The following is a 24,398-nucleotide window of genomic DNA, read 5'->3' as shown; positions in this document are numbered from 1 at the left end:
ACGCGGAGTTTACGATCCACGCTCCCATTGATTTCACGGCTCGCAAAATCTCACACGGCGTAGACATGCCAGGTCACGCGGCACGTTACTCTGTGTGAATGCACCCTAATGGGTTTAATGTATCCTGCTTACCTTTAGATTGTCTAGTCTAACTTTAGAGCATTTACTATTTAACCCAATCCATAGTAAATTAGGGGCTCCGTATCCTCTTCCTGTCCCGTTCTCCTATACTCCTTCCTGTATCAGATTGGATAAAGGATTGGATATCGGTAATGACAAGGCTCTACAATCACAATGAGATTATATTAGTAACTTTCCTTCCCTGATTATTATTTCACAGGCTTACCTATAACCACACAATCTACAAGTCCAGCCGGTCCCATAATTTCAGGTAAGTAATTTATTTAAAATTATAGTATGGGATTCTTTTTTTTTTTTTATGTTTCTTATAGATCCATATTCTACCTATTAAAAGTCATGTGTTTTTCCAGTATTTAAAGTAAGTTTAATATTTCAGACAGAAAGGTTGTGTTTAGTAACTTTCTATTCCTACTTATTATTTCACAGGAATTCCCCTAGTCACAAAGTCCACAACTCCATCCAGCCCTCCAATTTCAGGTAAGTAATTCCGCTTCATTAGTAATTATACTTAGAAATGTGATTTAGATGGATTTTATTTGTTACTATGTTTCTTACCGTACCCTATCACTACCAATAAATTGTTGTTTTTACAATATTTTTTATTAAAGAGTGTTTAAAATTTTGACAAAAGGTTATATAGAAATAAAGTTATGATTCATGTTTTGACCCCAGGATTACTCTTAATGGTGATGTGTACAAGGCAGACACTTTACTGCTTGAGTCTTATGAGCAAAAACAGTTCTAAACTTCGGGCAGAGTAGTAAAACAGCCCCGAGCACACAGGGTCCCTCCAGAGGGGCAAGTCTGGTCTCTGGACGTATTTACCAAAGCCCCTAGTGGTGGGGATAGACTTGGCAGGTTCCTTCAGCCAAAGTTAGCAACAAGTGTGAGCGCACAGTGTGCTTGGTGCACCACAAGTAACCCAGAAGATAGGTAAACTCACCAGAGCAGAACTGGAGCTGACAGAAGACCTGAAGATGTCTGTAGAAGCAGAGGAGCAGGAGCAAGCTCCAGGCAAGGTGGCAGAGATGGCCGCGTGGTTATCGGTCTGGACGGCAATGAGAGGTCAGTATAGTACAGGAGAGTCAGGCAGAAGAATGGTCAACAATCCAGTTGGCAAGGTGTGGTCAGCGCAGTACAGAGTGAGGATCAAAGGAGAGGAGTCGAAAAGGCAAGCAGGGGTCGTAACGGAGAGGAGTTCAGCAGCAGAATCGGCAGACAGAGATGGGGGTCAAGTAACAGAGCCAAGAGCTCAAACCAGGAGATACAAACAGGAACAGGATAACACACTTATTTACAGAGCACTTAAACTTAAATGACTTAAAAAGCCTTGAGAATGGAAGTGGTAGAGGAATAAAGGAAGAGTTGCACTCCAACTGCCGAATCCTTAGGTTTGCGTGTTCGTCCTGGAACCTTCCTCTGAGGACTAGGGGAGAACCTGCTATTTCCAAATATAATGTTGGTCAGTATGTGTATAGGAGGAGTCCCTTTTTTGTCTAGGGCTGCAAACAGTATGAGCAACTAGTCGTCACGTAGATTTACTAATAATGTCTAAGCTTTGGACATTGAAGACAATCTTAAACTGCACCAGTCATCAATGTGTTTAATGGGTTTAATGTATCCTGCTTACCTTTAGATTGTCTAGTCTAACTTTACAGCATTTACTATTTAACCCAACCCATAGTAAATTAGGGGCTCCCGTATCCTCTTCCTGTCCCGTTCTCCTATACTCCTTCCTGTATCAGATTGGATAAAGGATTGAATATTGGTAATGACAAGGATCTACAATTACAATCAGGTTGTATTAGTAACTTTCTTTCCCTGATTGTTATCCCACAGGCTTTCCTATAACCACACAATCTACAAGTCCAGCCGGTCCCATAATTTCAGGTAAGTAATTTATATAAAATTATATGATGGATTCTTTGTTTTTATGTTTCTTAGAGATCCCGATTTTACCTATTAAAAGTGATGTGTTTATCCAGTATTTAAAGTAAGTTTAATATTTCAGACAGAAAGGTTGTGTTAGTAACTTTCTATTCCCACTTATTATTTCACAGGAATTCCTGTAGTCACAAAGTCCACAACTCCCTCCAGCCCTCCAATTTCAGGTAAGTAATTTTGCTTCATTAGTAATTATACTTAGAAATGTGATTTAGATGAATTTTATTTGTTACTATGTTTCTTACCGTACCCTATCACTACCAATAAAAATTTCTTTTTTTTAACAATATTTTTATTAAAGAGTCTTTAATATTTTTGACAAAAGGTCATATAGAAATAAAGTTATGATTCATGTTTTGACTCCAGGATCACTCTTAAAGAGGACCTTTCACCATTTTGCCCACAGGCAGTGTTATATACTGCCGGAAAGCTGATAGTACGCTGAGTTCAGCGCACTGTCGGCTTTCCCGATCTGGGCCCGGTGTGAAGAGCTTACGGTCCGGTACCGTAGCTCCTCTATGGTCAGAAGGGCATTTCTGACAGTTAGCCAGAGACGTCCTTCTTCACAGCACAGCCAATCGCGCTGTGCTGTGAGAGCCAGGAGGAACGCCCCCTCCCTCCCTGATAATGCTCGTCTATGGACGAGTACTGCGAGCAGAGGGAGGGGGCGTTCCTCCCGGCTCTCACAGCACAGCGCGATTGACTGTGCTGTGCAGAAGGACGTCTCTGACTGAGTGCCAGAAACTCCCTTCTGACCATAGAAGAGCTACGATACCGGACCATAAGCTCTTCACACCGGGCCCAGATCGGGAAAGCCGACAGTGTGCTGAACTCAGCGTACTATCAGCTTTCCAGCAGTATAGAGAACTGCCTGTGGGCAAAATGGTGAAAGGTCCTCTTTAATGTTGATATGTGCAAGGTAGACACTTTACTGCTTGAGTCTTACAAGCAAACACAGTTCTAAACTTCAGGCAGAGAAGTAAAACAGCCCACAGTGTCACAGCACACAGTGCCCCTCCACAGGGCCAAGCCTGGTCTCTGGAAGTACTGACTAGAGCCCCTAGTGGTGGGGATAGACTTGGCAGGTTCGTTCAGCCAAAGTTAGCTACAAGTGTGAGGGCACAGTGTGCTTGGTGCACCACAAGTAACCCAGAAGATAGGTAAACTAACCAGAGCAGAACTGGAGCTGACAGAAGACCTGAAGATGTCTGTAGAAGCAGAGGAGCAGGAGCAGACTTCAGGCAAGGTGGCAGAGATGGTCACATGGTCATCGGTCCAGACGGCAATGTGCAGTACAGTACAGGAGAGTCAGGCAGAAGAATGGTCAACAATCCAGTTGGCAAGGTGAGGTCAGCACAGTACAGAGTGAGAATCAAAGGAGAGGAGTAAAAAAGGCAAGCAGGGGTCGTAACGTAGAGGAGCTCAGCAGCAGAATCGGCAGACAGAGATGGGGGTCAAGTAACAGAGCCAAGAGGTCAAACCAGGAGATACAACAGGAACAGGATAACACACTTATTTCCAGAGCACTGAATAGTCAGCGATGAACTCAAAGCGGAAATGACTTAAAAAGCCTTGAGAATGGAAGTGGTAGAGGAATAAAGGAAGAGTTGCGCTCCAATTGCAGAATCCTTAGGTTTGCGTGTTCGTCCTGGAACCTTCCTCTGAGGACTAGGGGAGAACCTGCTATTTCCAAATATAATGTTGTCAATATGTGTATAGGAGGAGTCCCTTTTTTAGCTAGAGCTGCAAACGGTATGGGCAACTAGTCGTCACGTAGATTTATTAATAAGGTCTAAGCTTTGGACATTGAAGACAATCTTAAACTGCACCAGTCATCAATGTGTTTAATGGGTTTAATGTATCCTGCTTACCTTTAGATTGTCTAGTCTAACTTTACAGCATTTACTATTTAACCCAACCCATAGTAAATTAGGGGCTCCCGTATCCTCTTCCTGTGCCGTTCTCCTATACTCCTTCCTGTATCAGATTGGATAAAGGATTGGATATTGGTAATGACAAGGTTCTACAATCACAATGAGATTATATTAGTAACTTTCTTTCCCTGATTATTATCTCACAGGCTTACCTATAACCACACAATCTACAAGTCCAGCCGGTCCCATAATTTCAGGTAAGTAATTTATATAAAATTATAGGATGGGATTCTTTGTTTCTCATAGATCCCTATTTTACCTATTAAAAGTCATGTGTTTTTCCAGTATTTAAAGTAAGTTTAATATTTCAGACAGAAAGGTTGTGTTAGTAACTTTCTATTCCTAATTATTATTTCACAGGAATTCCCCTAGTCACAAAGTCCACAACTCCATCCAGCCCTCCAATTTCAGGTAAGTAATTCGCCTTCGGGCCCATTCACATGGAGTAAACGTGCGTGTATTTTGGCAAAATACACATGTAAAAATAAGACTCCCGTTAACTTCAATGACATTTTTTTACACGTGTGAAAGAAAAACGTCAAAATACACATCTCAAATGCCATTGAAGTCAATGGGAGTCTTATTTTTACACGTGTATTTTGATAAAATTCACGCACGTGTGAATGGGCCCTTAATTTTTGTAATTATACTTAGAAATGTGATTTTGATGGATTTTATTTGCTACTATGTTTCTTTCTGTACCCTACCACTACCAATAAAAAAATTATGTTTTTCCAATTGTTTTTAATTTTTTTTATTAAAAAGTGATTAATATTTCTGAAAAATGTCATATAAAAATAAAGATATTATACAAGATATAGAGAGGTGGTGTGAGAATTTTATATAAAAGGTGAAAAAGTGTTAAAATTATCAAATTAAAGGTGTATAGCAAATGGCCTCCACTGCCATACTACACCCATATATAAAGTAATTACATGATATCACTTACCTATCCTGTAGATCTTATTGTAGTACATGACAGGATGGCAGTGGGAGGAGCCATAGTAAATTAGGGGCTCCCGTATCCTCTTCCTGTCCCGTTCTCCTATGCTCCTTCCTGTATCAGATTGGATAAAGGATTGGATATTGGTAATGACAAGGCTCTACAATTACAATCAGGTTGTATTAGTAACTTTCGTTCCCTGATTATTATCTCACAGGCTTTCCTATAACCACACAATCTACAAGTCCAGCCGGTCCCATAATTTCAGGTAAGTAATTTATATAAAATAATAAGATGGGTTTATTGGTTTCTATGTTTCTTATAGATCTCTATTCTACCTATTAAAAGTGATAAGTTTTTCAAGTATTTAAGATAATTTTAAAGGAATTCTATCATTAGAATCTCGTATTTTACTACTACAAGTAGGAATAGCCTTAAGAAAGGCTATTCTTCTCCTACTTTTCAAAGTCATCTAGGCGCCGATATTCGGCAGATATTCCCGGTTTTCTTTGTTACGCAAATTAGTTTTTCTCGCAGCACTGGGGGCATTTCCTGTTGTTGATTCAAAACTCTCCAGCGCCGCCTCATCTTCTTCTGGCACACCTCTCCGCCATGTCTTCTTCCAGCGATTCTGTCTTCTGTATCTAAATCCCAGGCATGTGCAGTCGGCTCTACTATCAGGCTTCAGGAAAACACAACTACGCATGTCTGCGGCAATTTTTCGTGGCCGCTTACAAGGCTTAAGGCTATCCCTACTTGTTAGTAGTAAAATATGGGATTCTAATGATAGGATCCCTTTAAGATTTCAAACAGAAAGGTCACAAAGAAATAAAGATCATATACGAAATGGATTCAAAGGTAGTGGAAGAATATTATATGGATGACAAGCAGGGAAACGTTAAAGTCTCTACAATTATATAATCAGGTTGTGTTAGTAACTTTCTTTTCCCAATTATTATTTCACAGGAATTCCTATAGTCACAAAATCTTCAACTCCATCCAGCCCTCCAATTTCAGGTAAGTAATTCGGCTTAATTAGTAACTATACTGAGGCCCGGTTCACATCTGCATTCGGTACTTAGGAATGTAATTTCAATGGATTTTATTTGTTACTATGTTTCTTTATAAGTGGGCATAGCGATAGCTAAATAAACTCAAATTTGTTACTGGGTAAATAAATTATATTTATTAATCTTATTATGTGTAGAGATGAGCGAGTAGTGAAATATTCGAGATTTGATATTCGTTTCGAGTAGAGCCTCAATATTCGACTACTCGATCAAATATCGAATCCCATTATAGTCTATGGGAAAAATTCTCGTTTCAGGGGAAACCACTAGTCGACTAAAGGAGAGTCACCAAGTTCACGAGTAGCAGGAGGAGAGTGTTTAGGAGGCGCGCTGTGCAGTTAAAGCGCACGGACCCCATTATAGTCTATGGGGTCCGTGCGCTTTAACTGCACAGCGCTTGCAGTTGCGCTGATAAAAAGTCTGCTCCCTTGTAACATCAAGCTGCCAGCTCTCTGGACTAGCAAGGACGAGCCTGCTGCAGAACCAGCGTTGATTTGCCGCAGGCTTGTCCTTGCTAATCAGGAGAGCTGGCAGCTTGATGTTACGAGGGAGCTGACTTTTTCTCATAGGATTGAATTGATCAGCGTTGATTGGCCAGTGTACAGCTTTCGGCCAATCAACGCTGGTCCTGACGGAGGCTCGTCTGTGAGGATGCGGAGTCTAAAATCGGATTAAACGGAGACTGCTGTGATCCGATCTTAGACTCCGCCTCCTCACAGACGAGCCTCCGACAGAACCCGCGTTGATTGGCCGAATGCTGTACACTGGCCAATCAACGCTGGTCAATTCAATCCTATGAGAAAAAGTCACCTCCCTCGTAACATCAAGTTGCCATCTCTCCTGACTAGCAAGGACGAGCCTGCTGCAGAACCAGCGTTGATTTGCCAAATGCTATGCACTGTATAGCATTCGGTCAATCAACGCTGGTTCTAAATCGAATATTTACTGTGAATAGCTAGTAGTATTCTATCAAGTACGAATATTTTGAATACCGTAATATTCGATCGAATACCTACTCGCTCATCTCTAATTATGTGTATTTTCATTTAGTTATGATTCATGTTTTGAACTCCAGATCCCTCTTAACGGTGATGTGTATAAGGCAAACACTTTACTGCTTGAGCTACTGACTCCATTAACATCAACGGGAGGTTTTCCTCTTATCAAACATCAATAGGAAGCATTCGTGACTGACTCTAGGTTCACACCTGCGCTTTGGTTTTCTGTTCTTCGGGTCTGCTTGGGCAGTGGAAAACATGGAAAGCCAATCTGTTTAAAAAGCGGTCACCCCTGTTTCCACTCAAAAAGCCGGACTTACCTCTCGGCATTTTTCAAGCGGATTCCAGGACAGAATTCCCAAATGGAAACTAAGTGCTGGTGTTAACTCAGCCTTAGAAATACAGATTTCAGCCACATATACACATACTGTATGACAAATATAAAAATTACATGCACATATACATATACCGTATGTACTGTATACACATTACTCGTACGTCAATAAATTTACCACATAGATGAACGTACTACACCCATATATAAAGTAATTATACATGATATCACTTACGGTACCTTTCCTATGGATCTAGTTTGTGTTCATGACAGGATGGCAGTGAAGGGAGCCATAGTAAATTAGGGGCTCCCGTATCCTCTTCCTGTGCCGTTCTCCTATACTCCTTCCTGTATCAGATTGGATAAAGGATTGGATATTGGTAATGACAAAGCTATACAATTACAATCAGGTTGTATTAGTAACTTTCTTTCCCTGATTATTATCTCACAGGCTTTCCTATAACCACAAAATCTACAAGTCCAGCCGGGCCCATAATTTCAGGTAAGTAATTTATATAAAATTATAGTATGGATTCATTGGTTTCTATGTTTCTAATAGATCCCTATTCTTCCTATTAAAAGTGATGTGTTTTTCCAATATTTATAACAAGTTTAATATTTTAGACAGAAAGGTCACATAGAAATAAAGGTCATTTACAAAATGGATTTAAAGATGGTGGAAGAATATTATATATCCAAAGGTATAAAATGAAAAATTACACCACCACCAAGCTAGAAGTGTGTAACAGATGACAAGCAGGGAAACGTTAAAGTCTCTACAATTATATCATTAGGTTGTGTTAGTAACTTTCTTTTACTACTTATTATTTCACAGGAATTCCTATAGTCACAAAATCTTCAACTCCATCCAGCCCTCCAATTTCAGGTAAGTAATTCTGCTTAATTAGTAATTATACATAGGCCTGGTTCACATTTCCGTTCAGTATTCCATTTGGGGAGTCCGCTTGGGGACCCCCGAATGGAATACCGAATGCATAAAATAGCGGTGAGCTTATGAAACCACACGTACCCCATAGACTATAATGTGTCTTCCACATGGTGTTCGCACGAATCGTGTGGAGAGAAAAGTGCTGCTTGTGGATATGCCCTACTGTAACTGTCCTTTTTCCTTTAGATTGTCTAGTCTAACTTCACAGCATTTACTAGTTAGCGCAACCCATTTTGGTGGATATTGAATATTAAGTCAAGGTTTATAGCACAACACTCACTTGTCAGACAAGATGCATAAACTATCTAAGACTAAGGCTCTACGTGGTGTCCCGCAGCAAAAAAGCACTGCAGGAAGAACTATGGCAGCAACACATTGTGGTTCTCCTGTAGCACTTTAGAAAGAAAGTTCGCAGAAGTTTCCTCTGTGGACTTTGTGTTTCAATTATACCTATGGGGGAAACCTCCCGCATTTCTGTAGGTGTAAAATGTTAACATGCTGCAATTTCCAAAACCGCGCCAGGTTTGGAAATCACCGCGTTTACGCACCACAATTTTTACTGTAAAGTGAGCATGGGATTCGCTAGAATCTCATCCACTTTGCTCTGACTATATAATGTGATTTTTTCCACGGCGTTGCCGCCACGTGGGGCCCCGGCCTAAAACAGTTAATATATGAAGTGTAAATCATGGGCGCTAGTCTTTGACACAAATTACTCCAGAATTCTGGAGAATTTTCAAGAGTAAATATATTCAAACCAACAACATGAAAAAAATATAAAAAATTTTAAAAAATACCCCGAGCTGTTCAAGTCCACTGAGTGACTTCCAGTATTGAGCAGGTGACTAGCTGAGGGGACTGACTCTAAGTTCACACCTGTGCTTGGCTTTCTGTTCTTCGGGTCTGCTTGGGGACCAGAAAAAATGGAAAACCAATCCGCTTAAAAGGTGGATAGCCAGGTTTTCGCCTGAAAATTGCGGAGAGAAAAATCCACATTTTTTAAGCGGATTCGGGGACCGACAGAAACTAAGTGCTGTTGTGAACCCAGCCTTAGAAATACAGGAAGACTCCTAGAAAAGTCAGGTAAAGTGACACTTCTAATGTACATATACACAAAGACATGTACATATGTATGTTACAATACACGTATACACATTATAGTATTTTGCACACTTCCCGCACAAAAGCGTTACAGCCACATATATACATTCCATATGTACACATATTGCAAATACATATATTCATTCTGCATGTACTGTATACACCTTCTAAGCACATATACACATTACTCATATATGTATCCTTTCTACATGTATACAAATTCCAAGTACATATACGCATTCTGTATGAATACACAATGTTGGACAAAAGTTTGCACCCAGGCTCACAAGACACTTGTTACACCGCTGACTGGAAAGCAGTGGAAGGAGCCATAGTAAATTAGGGGCTCCCGTATCCTCTTCCTGTGCTGTTCTCCTATACTCCTTCTGTATCAGAGTGGATAAAGGATTGGATATCGGTAATGACAAGGCTCTACAATCACAATCAGGTTGTATTAGTAACTTTCGTTCCCTGATTATTATCTCACAGGCTTTCCTATAAGCACAAAATCTACAAGTCCAGCCGGTCCCATAATTTCAGGTAAGTAACATATAGGATGGATTTATTGGTTTCTATGTTTCTTATAGATCCCTACTTCTACCTATTAAAAGAGATTTGTTTTTCCAGTATTTAAAATAACTTTAATATTTCAGACAGAAAGGTCACGTAGAAATAAAGATCATATACAAAATGGATTCAAAGGTGGTGGACGAATATTGGTGGTGGACGTAGAAAAATTGCACCACCAAGCTAGAAGTGCGTAGCAGATGACAAGCAGGGAAACATTAATGATATTAAAGGGGTTATCCAGGATATACAAATTTTAGCAAAGAGGCTGGGGAACGTAAAAAAAGACAAAAAAAACAAAACATACTCACCTGTCTCCAGTACTCCGGTGTCTTCCATCGCTGTCTCGTTCTGGGGCTTCTTCTGATGAAGTCCTCGCTTCAAGTGACCGCTGAGTTCTCTCATTTGCTATGATTAAGGGGAAAATTTCACATGGCTGGTGTCTTCCCCCGTGTGTTTTTATTTTTCTCTTGTCCAATGTCTATTTAACTAAAAGTTCAGTTTTATTTGACCTGAGTGAACGGCTGCTGGTTTTTTTCTTCCTATGTGTTTCTTCTGTTAGTACATTTGTTTTCCCAATTATTATTTTACAGGAGTTCCTATAGTCACAAAATCTACAACTTCAACTCAACCCCTAATTTCAGGCAAGTAAATGACATAGAATGATGGAAATGTAATTTTGAGGGATTTATTTTTTACCCTATTTCTTATAGAACTCTACTTCTATTGATTAAAATTGATATTTTTTTTTCAATATTTTTGTTAAATGGATATTTAATACCAACATGAGAACTAGAGGGTGAAGGATTTTATTAGCATGTTGTGATATTACACAGTCCAGTCACATTAATGTGACCACCTGTCAAAATCCAGAATAACCACTTTTGGCAGAGTGGACCGCTGCGAGATGTGCAGGAAGAGAGGGGATGTTGTGATGATGTCACTGGGATGTTGAGCCATGCCGACTCCAGTGCCATGCCCAGCTGTGTTAGGTTACGCGGTTGAGCATCCATGGCGCAGATTCTCGATTGGGTTCAAGTCCAGGGAATTTGCAGGCCAAGGGAGTACGGTAAACTCATCCTTGTGCTCCTCTAACTACGCACGTACACTGCGAGCTTTATGACATGTCTCATTGTCCTGCTGGTAGATGCCATCATCCTGAGGAAAAACATTTCACATGTAGGGGTGAACATGGTCCGCAAGGATAGAGGCATACTTGTGTTGATCCATGGTGCCTTCCACAATGTTGAGTGCACCCAGATAGCTGAGGACACGTACCTTCTGCGATTAGTTATTTAACGTTGACGTCAAACGTAGGCGGTCACATTAATATGACTGGACTGTGTATATTCCATGAATAGCCACATTTCAGGAAAATACACAGCAACACTTCAGTCGTAGAGTCTGTTATAGAGTAACATCATACGATTATATACATTATTCTGTTCAATTGCCCAATTTAATTTATTTTAGATTAATATGACATTTTTATTTTAAGATCCATAATATCATCAAGAACATTAGATAAGAGGCCAAGATAAATAAAGAACAATTCTGACGGATTAAAGATACACCACTAGCCCAGCTGGGACAAAACATAATGTGTGATGTTCCATTGGGCTTATCACTAACAAAAAAAATGAATATTATTAATGGAAAGGATCTACAATGATTATATCAAATTATATTAGTAAGTTTCTTTCCCTATAATTTCACAGGCATTCCTGTAGTCACAAAATCTACAATTCCAACGAGCCTCCCGATTTCAGGAAAGTAATTATATAAAATTATGGAAGAGTAATTTGGATGGGTTTATTTGTTACCATGTTTCTTACATAACTTTACTTCTACTGATTAAAATGGCTCTTTTTTGCAATAGTTATTAATTTTGGTTGGCCAAATTCTTTCATCTTGGATTCATGTGATTTTTTTTATGATTTTTTTTTTATTTTAAGGCCCATGATATCATTAAGAACATTGGATAAGAGGCCAAGATAGTTAAAGAACGTTTCTTACACAATACAGAAACACCACTAGCCCAGCTGGGACAATTATAAAATGATGTTGTATTAGTAACGTTCTTTCTCTGATTATTATTTCACAGGAGTTCCTAAAACCACACATACCACAACTTCAACCAGGCACTCACATGAAGGTAAGTCATTCATATAAAATTATAGGAAAATAATTTTGATGGATTTATTTGTTGCTATATTTCTTACAGAATCCTACTTCTACTGAATAAAATCGGTGATTTTACAATATTTTTAAACATCTGATGTATTAGTACATCATGTTTGGCCAAGAGTTCTGGCAGCATAATGTTCTATTACATCATTACGTGTGATCAGTGACTCCCCTTCAGATCTTGTTCAATTAGATAGGCTATCAGAAGTTATCTCTGATGTTTTCATTGGGCTTATCACTACTTTCAGATCCCATAGTATAATGATCGGAGAACCAGGGGAGGTGAGGGAGCATACAAAAAACAGTGTTACTCAACTCTCCTGTGCTCAGGCACCTGGCATCAGCACAGCTGAGTGTGCAGCAGGGTTTGGCGCACACTCAGCACTGCTACATCTCTAATGTAGCAGGACTGAGTGTGCAGCAGGGTTCAGCGGTTCTCCGGTGTAGCAGTGCTGGCCGTGTGCTCAGCTTGGCTGCATCTCCAGAGTAGTTGAGCTGAGCGCATGGCCAGCTCTGCTTCATCTCCGGTGTAGCCGTGCTGGCTGTGCACTCAGCTCAGCTGCATCTCCGGAGTAGCTGAGCTGAGCGCACAGCCAGCACTGCTACATCTTGGCATAGGAATGCATTGACCAGCGTTGATTGGCCGAATTCCATACAGAGTACAGCATTTTTCCAATCAACGCTGAGTCTAAGATCAGTCCACAGCAGTCTCCATTCTGGTCCGATCTTAGACTCCGCCTCCTCACAGACAAGCCTCCAGTAGAACCCGCGTTGATTGGCCGAATGCCGTACTCTGTATGGCATTCGGCCAATCAACGCTGGTCAATGCATTCCTATGGGAAAAAGTCAGCTTGTGCATATTGCAAGCTGACAGGGATCCCGACGTAATACAGTGACTTGGGCATGTTAGATGCCCCCAGACATGCTTCCCCTGCTGTCCCAGTTACATTCCAGGGTGTTGGCATCATTTCCTGGGACGTCATAGTGGACTTGGTGACCCTCCTGAGTCCAAGTGTGGCTTCCCCTGAAATGAGCATTTTTTCCCATAGACTATAATGGGGTTCGAATAGTCAAATATTGAGGGGCTATACGAAACGAATATCAAATATCGAATATCAAATATTTTACTGTTCGCTCATCTCTACTCCTTATATGTCATGCTTAAAGACATTAGGATGGCTAAATCAACCTTTCTGTGTTAGGGATAGGCAAAAAGTAATATAGAGCTGATCGTCCTGAGCTAGTGTGATATAAGGGGAAGTAGATTTTACAAAACCTACATTGTAAATGTCTTGCAAGGAAATAAGCTTTAAGATTGTATATCTGGGGGGCGGAGTCTGACCGCGCACGGTGTAGGATGCAAGCCTGCTGAGCTCCTCACACGCAGCCCTTTTTCGGACTCCCTGATAGCTGATACGGCTACTACCATGGGCAAAAATGGTAAAGAACGGGGCCCGGATCCCCCCGGGACCCCAAATCAGTCGAAACACTTGGGAGATTTGCACAAATCAGCGAGGAAGAAGGTCGGGTACTCACCTGCTAGGCCTTCCAAGATGGCGCCGGGCACACGCAGAGGATATGAGTCGGAAGAGGATTCGGAGGCAGAGAGTGTGGCGCTCACAGACCAGTCTCAGCAGCAAGAGACCGGACAAGCCACTGTGTCTATGGCGATGCTACAGAAAGCCTTGACTAAGGCTCTTCACCCGGTTATGTCGGAGCTGGCGGCAATCAGGTCAGATTTACAGCATATGGGGCAGCGGGTGTCTCAATTAGAAAACGGGGCCATGGCTCTTACTAACCATGCTACTTCTGTCGCTGCTAGGATGGCCGTGTATAAGGAATATATAGACAGATCATTGGTGCTTGTGGAAGACCAAGAAAACAGAGGGAGGAGGAAAAACTTGAGATTAAAGGGGATACCAGAACAAGATAATAATGAAAACCTAAATGACACGGCATTGGCTATTTTTGCTGAACTTTTAGGCCCTGACAGGGCTAAGGACATTAAGATTGAGAGGATTCATAGAGCACTCCGGCCTAAACCCCAACAGGGGGAGCCTCCACGTGATGTAATTTGCGGCCTACTGATGTATCCGGATGTGGCGGACATTTTAACTGCTGCAAGGAATAAGCCTGTTATAACTTATGCAGAGTCTGAAGTGTCTATTTTTCAGGACATTGCCCCTTCTATTCTGGCTAAACGTAGACTGCTTAAACCATTGCTGGACATCCTCAGAGCGAAAGATATAAAATACGCATGGCTGTACCCCTTCGGTCTGGCTGTTCATTACAAAGGGAGGAGGATTACGGTACACTCCCCATCAGACCTACCCTCTCTCTGGGCTCAACTCCGCATAGAGCCGTTGGACATTCCTTCCTGGCTACCAACACCCCCACTTCCAGATTGGCCGGACTTGCCAGATTGCGACCAGTGGTCTGAGGGGCGCTGCGCCAAGTCACCAAAAATTAAAAAGTTCCTGGCACGTTCGAGGCAAGGAGTCCCGTGAAAGGTTTCTTATTGTTTTTGCCCAAGATTGCACGGTTTATATGTGCCTCAGCGCTATACTAACTTGATTGTATTTCCTAGTTTATGGATGTACAATGCAGTGTATAGTTATTTACAGGTGTTATAGATTTATACACTTCTGTACTTTCTTTTTTTTTTTTTTTCAGCAGTTGTATGTTTTACTTAGTAGCCGTATCTTTTATGCTACTTTCTCCAGCGGTTTGTATCCAGGGAGACTGATAGGGCTGGAATTCCGATCAGACCTATCTCCAAATTGTTCCGTCCCTATCATCTTCTTGTTAGCAACATTATTCCTCTTATAATTGTGTTTATTTTACATTGGATAACACTCGGATGTAGGTGCACTTCGTTTGGGCATCTAGGTCCCTAGTGTTTTTCAGAGATTTTTTTCCATTGACCCACCTTCCTTCCCCCCCCCCCTCTCCATTCTTAACCGTATATTTCATTTCCTATACCCTATCCCCCCCCCCTCCCTCTTTACGGTACTAGAGACGGTGTTACGTTTTATTGAGTAGTGAAATCCTTGCTTTGGTCTGCATCTGTAGTTATGGCGTCGCTCTCAATCACTTCTCTAAATGTGAACGGTTTTAACTCTCCACAGAAGAGACATGGGATTCTGCGGTTAGTCCAAAAATTGAAGGCGGAAGTGATAATGCTACAGGAGACTCATTTTAAAGCCACTAATTTGCCCAATTTTCCAAAAAAATATTTCGACCAATGGTTCTTTAGTTCACACCCTACGTCTGCGTCCAAAGGGGTGGCGATTGCATTCCACCGCTCTGTCCCCTTCGCTTGTAAACAGTCACAGATGGACGCAGAGGGTAGATACTTATTTGTTAAGGGGACCTTGGCTACCAGACCCCTCACCTTCGCTTGCCTGTATGCGCCTAACCAAGGCCAGGTGAGCTGGATCAAACAGACGCTTAGTGATCTCCAACAATTTGCAGAAGGAGAAATAGTGATGGGAGGAGACTTAAATGTCACCTTAAACCCACTATTAGACACTTCAACCGGGAAATCAGCAGTCTCACAAGTAGCTTTAGCTTCTCTTCTTAAAACCTTCCATGATTGTCATCTGATTGACACTTGGAGATCTTTGCACCCAAATGTCAAGGACTTCACGCATTTTTCTCCTAAATATAACTCACATCAGCGTTTAGATTATGTGTTTTGCTCTAAATCGCTTCTTACCAATCTTACTGGTTCAGATATAGGCTATGCGACCCTTTCAGATCACGGTCCAGTCTCAATCTCCGTTGTGATACCTGAAATTACGCCAACTGAATGGAACTGGACGCTAAATGAGACGCTTTTGAGTGACGCAGTGTTTTTAGATGAGCTTAGACTTAGGCTTGGGGAGTTCTTCCGTATTAACCAATCTAATGAAGTATCCACGGGCTCTATCTGGGAGGCTCATAAGGCCTATGTCAGAGGTCTATTGATAGCGAGAGGCTCACTGCTTAAGAAGAAAAAGCAGCTTGAAATAGACTCCCTTTTAGCTCAGATCTCTAACTTAGAACGGGCTCATAAACGGACACAGCCTCTATACAAAAGGATCTAGTGGCGCTTAGGGAGAGATTGCAGCGCATTTTTCAGAAACAACAAGCTAAGAATCAACTTTATCACAAACTTCGTGTGTACTCACATGGAGATAAAGGGGGCAAAACTATGTCGACCCTAGTGAAGAAAGCGAAGGCAAAATCATTTATTTCTTCGATTAAAGATGCCTCAGGGATCACACATTGTAATACACCTGAAATTGCTAGAATCTTTAGAGATTATTACGAAAAACTTTATAATATTGAGAAGGCAGACGCACCCGAAGAGAGGGATAGACAGACACTCCTCTTTCTACAAAAATTGCAACTCCCGACTGTCCCCTCGGAGGATGTAGAGAAATTGCTTGCCCCTGTTACTGTCCCAGAATTGCAAAATGTTTTACAAAGTTTTCCATTATGGAAAAGCCCGGGGCCGGACGGTCTGACGGCCATGTATTATAAGAAGTTGCAAGATGTTCTTCTTCCCCAGCTGGCTGCACTGTGCAATGCCCTGATCTCTGGCGAAAAACTTCCTAAACAGTCTCAAGAGGCCTTTATAACCTTGATAGCTAAGGAAGGCAAGGATTCAACGCAGTGCGGAAATTACCGCCCCATTTCCCTCCTGAATCAGGATATTAAGATTTGGGCTAAACTGCTCGCAAATAGATTGAAAGCCATTGTCCCCAAACTCATCCACGAAGAACAAGCAGGTTTTGTCAAAGGAAGGGAGGGCAAAGACAATGCACATAAGTTGTTGCATGCCATAGCGCTGGCTAAATCCTCAGGCAAGTCATTGGTCCTTCTCGGTGTTGACGCCGAGAAGGCCTTTGATAGAGTCAATTGGTCCTTCATGGCAGCCACCCTTAAATCTTTTGGCTTTCCGCCTGTCTTTGTCCAGATGGTCTTTTCGCTTTACACAGAACCACATGCCAGGCTACGGGTTAATGGGACTCTCTCTACTCCTTTCTATATACAAAACGGTACCCGCCAAGGGTGTCCGTTATCGCCCACGTTATTTATTCTTACCCTCGAAACGTTATTACAGGCTGTTAGACTACATCCCGAGATTGTAGGCTTTCGTGTGGGTTCCCGGGCATTGCACAGTGTAGCCTTTGCCGATGACGTTTTGTTTCTGGTCACGGATCCAGCCAAGGAGCTCCCCATACTTACTAAATTGATGGAACAGTATGGGAAGTTATCGAACTACAAACCGAATGTTTCTAAGTCTGAGGTGCTTGTGATCTCTCTTCCGAGCAAAACTAGAAGGGAATTAGAGGCTTCGTCCCCTTACGTCTGGAAAAGAGATCATATCACTTATCTAGGAGTGAAGTTAACCAGCAATCTTCTCAATTTATATAAGGAAAATTTTCTCCCTCTTTTACATGACTTAAAATCCTCTTTGCAAAAAATGGACATCCCTTACTTGTCATGGTTTGGCAGACGTAATTTGTTACAGATGTATATTTTGCCAAAGTTATTGTATAAACTCCAAATGTTGCCGATCGATCTCCCTAACACATACTTGGGCTCACTCAGGTCACTTTTTCTCCGGTTCCTCTGGAGAGGAAAGCCAGCGAGACTGGCTTATGACAAATTGATTTGTAGGAAAAGTGCAGGTGGTATCCAATTTCCTGATGTAACACTGTACTATGAGGCGAACTTATTGTCGAGATGGCTCTCTTTAGCTTCCCCAAGACAAAATTCTATAGTTAGAGAGATGGCAGACTTACAGCATGGACAAAGTCTCATTTCTCACCTCTGGACCCCAGAGACTCGACATCTTAGAAACCCGACTTGGGATTGTATTTTGAAAGGCCCTTGTAGGATTTGGTTGAAGTGGAGAGATAAATTAGCCCCTCCTCCCTCTAGATTATGTCCCGCTCAGCTTGCACCAAAACTATTAAAGAACCCCATAGATGGTTACGGTGGCTTCTGGTCGCAACTGAGGCATTTAACTTTGTCAGAACTGTACACTATGGATTTTGAACCCCTCCCATTAGAGCAACTTCAGGAAAGAATGACTCTCTCTAACATAACCCCTCTTCATTACGATCATTTTCGCTGGTGCCTGAAATCGATCCCCATACGAAGAGCCTTCTTTAGACCTCTTACTAAATTGGAACAAATACTTTCGCTACCCTCCAATAAAAGATGGAATCTGGCTCAGTGCAAACAAATTTTACTTGATGTTGCTCAGGTAGAGACCCCGAAGTTTGTTAGAGATTGGGAAAAAGATCTTGAGATTCAATTCACGGAGGAGGAGGTGTCTCATATTTTGAAGCACTCCCATGGGTTTTCCAAGTGCGTCAAGCTACAGGAACTACACTTCAAAGTTCTCTCTAGGTGGTACAGAACCCCAATATGGCTACATGATCGTGGGCTCTCTGACACGGATTTATGCTGGAGATGTAAAACTGAAAAAGGCTCCATGTTACACATCTGGTGGAGCTGTCCAATCATTAGGGATTATTGGGATCAGATCCAATCGGCTATTCAGAGGGTTACAGGTTCTACTATTGATCTAACTCCAGCAATTGTTTTATTATCCACCCCCTCAAACGATTTCAGGCACCACCGGAGGAATCTCCAGACACATCTGATCGAACTGGCCAAGTCTTTGATACCCTATTATTGGTTAAATCCATCTGCCCCTCCGATCTCACACTGGAATGAGAAGGTCTCACAAGTTGCTCGTTTCGAGGAACTTTTAAGTTGGTCCACAGGTACACATGAGAATTTCCTGAAAACCTGGAAACCGTGGTTCTTGGACCAAAATACGTCTATACACACAGATTGATATTTGTAACTTCCTAGTACTCGTTCTGTAGAGCCAGCCTATGAATATCTACACCTATGATCGTATTCTTCTACTGTCTGACTGGATGGGAATACCGTCTCCCTGCCTCTTCCCTTTCTTTCCGCCTTCCCTGATTTCCTCATCCTACCCAATCCAACGTACCTGTTCCCCCCCCTCTCCCCCCCTCCCTATTTACCTTTTTTTTTTGGTGGTTTAATCCCACTTACTCTTAAAATGTAATAATTTTATATGTCATTGGACAGTTTATTTCCTTTACTGCCATATTCGGCATAATGTGACACTGGGGCCGCCTGGACGATGGGCCCCTATTTACCTGTTGTCTTTGTCATCAAGATGTTATTTGTAATTGCTCTTTTCAATTTTTCAATTGTTTGGATGTATGATTATAACGGATGCTCTTTTCACCTTTGTACTTTTAATGTTTCAAACTTTTCAATAAAATGAGAATTTAAAACAAAACAAGATTGTATATCTGATTTCAGCAACAAGAAAATTCATATTTAACTTGCTTTACCTTTTTTTTTTTCATTTTCCATAGAGGGATGTTTACATAACAATATTCTATACTTGGTAAGTCTCCAGATGGAAAGACAGTTTTATGTAAAATAACCTGTATTGGGGGCAACATGGTGGCTCAGTGGTTAGCACTGCAGCCTTGCAGCACTGGAGTCCTTGGGTTCAAATCCTGCCAGGAACAACATCTGCAAGGAGTTGATTTTTTTTCCCCATGTTTGTGTGGATTTCCTCCCATTCTACAAAGACATACTGATAGGAAAAAAAAAAAGTACATTGTGATCCCTACGTGGGGTTCACAATCTATGATTTTTTTTTAATGCATCACGTTCCCTGGATACCTCTGTTGGTTGGGTTGGTTCACATTAGCGCTTATATTCCGTCCGCAAGGAGTCTGCATGGAGACCCCCCCGGACGGAATGCATTCGCAATTGCAAGCGATGTGCTTGCAAAGCACATGGAGCCCATAGACTATAATGGGCTCTGTGTGCTTGCCGCGCACTGCCCGCACCAATGAATTGTGCGGGCAGTGCGCGGCAAGCACACGGAGCCCATTATAGTCTATGGGCTCCGTGTGCTTAACTGCACAGCGCTTGCATTAGCGTTAGTATTCCGTCCGGGGGGTCTCCATGTGGAATCCTTGCGGACGGAATACAAGCACTAGTGTGAACCAACCCTAAGCTGGACGACCACTTTAAGGCTGTGGTCACACCTGCATTGGTTCAAGGATTCTGTCCACCATTCCGCGTGAAAAATAAGCCAGACTTTTCTCTCTGCATTTTTCATGCGGAAACGGGGCAGTAACCCGATGGACCTCATTATAGTCTATGGGGTCCGTGGGGTTTCCACAGGTAACCACTTTTTAAGCGGATTGGGCTTCTGTTTTTCGGGTGCCCAAGAAGACCTGCAGAACAGTAACCCCAATGCTAGTGTGAATTTAGTGTAAGCGTGAAGAATAGTAAAATTAGGTGACTGCAGTTAGTGCTAACAGTCTCTTCATTCTGGTTTGCAGGAAGGACAAATTATACCATCTGATGAGAAGTGTAAATTTTATATATGTGAGAGGTTGTTGGGAATATTTACTATAGTTGTAAAAATCGAGACCTGCCTAATTCTGGGCCCTCTGGACTGCTTACTTGTAAGTAAACACTAAACCTGTTCTGTGAGAATACTTACGTTTACTGATTTACGTTTTAATATTGATCTATATTAACTTTTTTTTAAAATTTAGGGTGAAGAATATATTCATCCTCATGACCAATGCTGTGGACTATGTATAAGAATATTTTGTCCTATTGTCACATCAGTTGGAGAGACTATACATCTAATTGTAGGTTAACATATTAGTTGTTGCATTGTATCTTCTATTAACTCCTTATCGACTGAAATTAAGCGGACATCATAGCTGCTGGGTCTCTACTGTGTAAGACAGTGTGGACTTGGTTGCAGTGCTCACAATCAAAGTTATCTCTGATCCTGGGCATTAATACTTGAGATTACGGATGAGCGAGTAGTATTTGCTCAAATACCTCCCCGCTATAGGTATTCGTGTAAGCAGCCAAACACCAAGGGGTTAAGCGCACCGAATATTTAATGCGTTTAACCCCTTGGTGTACGGCCGCTTACACGAATACCTATGGTGGGGAGGTATTCGATCAAATACTACTCGCTCATCTCTACTTGAGATGCCTCTGCCATGTTGAGGAGGTCATCTGCTCAGGTCATATGCTCAGAGAATACAACTACAGTGGATTTTAATGGAAACTTTAAAATTCCCCTTATACTATGTTCTCACTAGTGATAGTTGTAGGACAATTCAGTAAATTACTGTCAGGAAGCATTAGTCATAGGTGTGAGATGATAGCACCAGGCCTCGTATCCCCCACAGAACCCATAGGCACTGCGTAGTGTGCAATACACCACTACAGCTTAGAAATGCAGTCAGAAGCTTATTTTCTTATGTCTCAAGATGGAACCAGAAAGTCGAGAGTAGTTAGGACCTGGTAAGTGACTGCGAATCCCTTGGGTCAGTAATGCCAATTCTGGCCCTTTCCTACAAAATTTTATTCTGCCGGACAACCCATATAAGGGGTGGTATATATTCAGTTACCTCTGACACACCTCTCATACAGGATATTGTGTATTTCTTGTTATAAAATGAATTAATTGCAATTTTCACTTTCCACTTCCAGTCACACATTCATTATTAGAAAACAAAAAATAATAATGCTTACTACGACCTTGAGGGGCCATTCACACTGCATCCGGTGCCCGGTGTGTGCATTCCGTCGGGTTTCCGATCTCTGCCCCAGCAAAACTGGACAGGGGACGGAAACCTGGCGGTTAGCTTTAAAACCCATTCACTTGAATGGGTTTGTAAAGGTGACTGCCGGTGTCTGTCTGTGGCCTGTCCTTGGGGAAATTGTTTTTTTTAGCCGGACACAAAGTCCTGCATGGACCAAATCAAATCCCAAGATGGAAGATGATTTAGAACAGATCAGCGCTTATCCAATGGATTAACCAAATCTTCTTTATTACTTGTCAGGCACACAACACGTTTCGAGGCATGCAAGCCTCTTTCTCAAGTGTAAACTAGACACTTGTCTGCAATGTCTAATTTACACTTGAGAAAGAGGCTTCAATGCCTCGAAACGTGTTGTGTGCCTGAAAAGTAATAAAGAAGGTTTGGTTAATCCATTGGATAAGCGCTGATCTGTTTTGCATCTTCTTCCACCTTGGGTTTTGATTCGGTCCATTGCATGTGCCTTTGTGATGTCCAGGAGATGGAGATCCAGCTGCTGTCCTACAACCGGCTTATACGTATATGCTATTTGGTTTTTGTGACTACCTCACAACCATAGAGAAGTTGAGTGAGCATTTAGCTTACTTTTGGATATTACCGCTTCCAAAACGTTATCACACGAGGATTGGCTCGGTGCCGTCTTTTTCAGTTATAGGCCAGATAATATGTCATTTATAGTTTCCATGCAAAATTTAGAACTTAGAAAAAGGATGTCATAGAGTTAATGCAAAAAAAGAGTTAATACAATTCGGGGATCAAAACGGTAAATGTTTCCCAATATGGTGCAGTAGGAAATTACAATTAAAAGATATGTATGGAAAAAACACAAAAAAAGAACCAAGGTCCTTAATGGGTTAAGTATGAAGAACACTAAGGTATACTGAATACAGTTAGTCAGTGTTAACTGTCTCATTCTGATTTGCAGGAAGGACAAACGATTCATTCTCCCGACGACAAGTGTACGTCTTATGCATGTGAGAATGTGACGGGACAACTTCTTACAGTTGTAAATAAAGAAACCTGCCAATGCAACAGCTCACAGGACTGTAAACTTGTAAGCCAATAATATACCCGTTCTCTGAGAATACTTAAGTTCACTGAATTACTTTTTAATGTTCATCTATATTAACTTTTATACCTAGGGTGAAGAGTATATTCGTCTTCCCAACCAGTGCTGTGGAATATGTATTCAAAAATCCTGTGTGGTCGACACTTTGGCTAAAGGAACTATATTTCTAGACGTATGTAAATATACATGTAGAGCATGTGATTCTGGACCAAAATGTAATGCACTTTCAATAAAAATGTGGATACTTTCTGCATGAAAAATCTTTCTAGCGTCCCTAGCACTAGTCATCACCCTTCTAGCTAAGTTGCAGTTCGCTCCCTTTTGCTAGCCAAAGTACATTCATAGATACATTAGAATAAGCAATGACTTCACAGTGGGTGATGGGGCAAGTTCTGTTCGGTCTTCACACAGTGAATGGAGAGGGAAGGGGTTGATTCTCCTCATAGCCTGCACACAGACATCTGCAAACTGCTTGCTCTGTGCAAAGGTCTAAACATTCTGCAAACCTCACAGTTTACATTGTAAGAAATAATCTTTCTGTGTACTTGTATCTACTTCTGGCTTGTGTGATTACAGATGGGATAGTATTCACAGACAGCAAGCAGCTTTCCTGATTTTGCACATAGATATTTTTTTCCTGAATTTAGCTGCTTGCCTGCATGTATTTTCCTTGTATTTGTATTCCAGTGTGCATGGATCCCCTTGCGCTTTTGACAGCTATGTATTCACTATTGCAAAATTACCCTTGGCATAATTAAAAGTAAATAAACTAGCATTGGTTGTAATAAATAGGGGGAGGGTCAGATAGCACCTTATTGTACTGCCCAGAGACACAGAGACAAATAGTATGAAGGCTTATACACTCTTAGAACAGACTGCCCCAGCAATAGCAAGACCCTGCACATATTTCAGCTTTTCATGAAAACTCTTTCAGTGGCATAACTAGGAATTTTGCCCCCCCCCTCCTCTGACCAACGCCAAAGACCTTGACCAACTGACCCTCACGCATTTCTGTGCACACTATTATGCCCCATAGTGGCCACTGCACACAGTATCATGCCCCATTGTGGCCCCTGCACACAGTATTATACCCCATAGTGGCCCTGCACACAGTATTATGCACCATAGTGGCCCCTGAACACAGTATTATGTCCCATAGTGGCCCTGCACACAGTATTATCCCCCATAGTGACCCCGGCACACAGTATTATCCCCCATAGTGGCCCCTGCGCGCAGTATTATGCCCCATAGTGGCCCCTGCGCACAGTATTATGCCCCATAGTGGCCCCTGCACGTAGTATTATGCTCCATTGTGGCCCCTGCACACAGTATTATGCCCCATAGTGGCCACTGCACACAGTATCATGCCCCATTGTGGCCCCTGCACACAGTATTATACCCCATAGTGGCCCCTGCGCACAGTATTATGCCCCATAGTGGCCCCTGCACGTAGTATTATGCTC

The sequence above is a fragment of the Leptodactylus fuscus genome, chromosome 7 (assembly GCF_031893055.1).
Source record: "Leptodactylus fuscus isolate aLepFus1 chromosome 7, aLepFus1.hap2, whole genome shotgun sequence".
In the NCBI taxonomy this organism is placed as follows: domain Eukaryota; kingdom Metazoa; phylum Chordata; class Amphibia; order Anura; family Leptodactylidae; genus Leptodactylus; species Leptodactylus fuscus.
Note: the sequence above shows the minus strand (reverse complement) of the source record.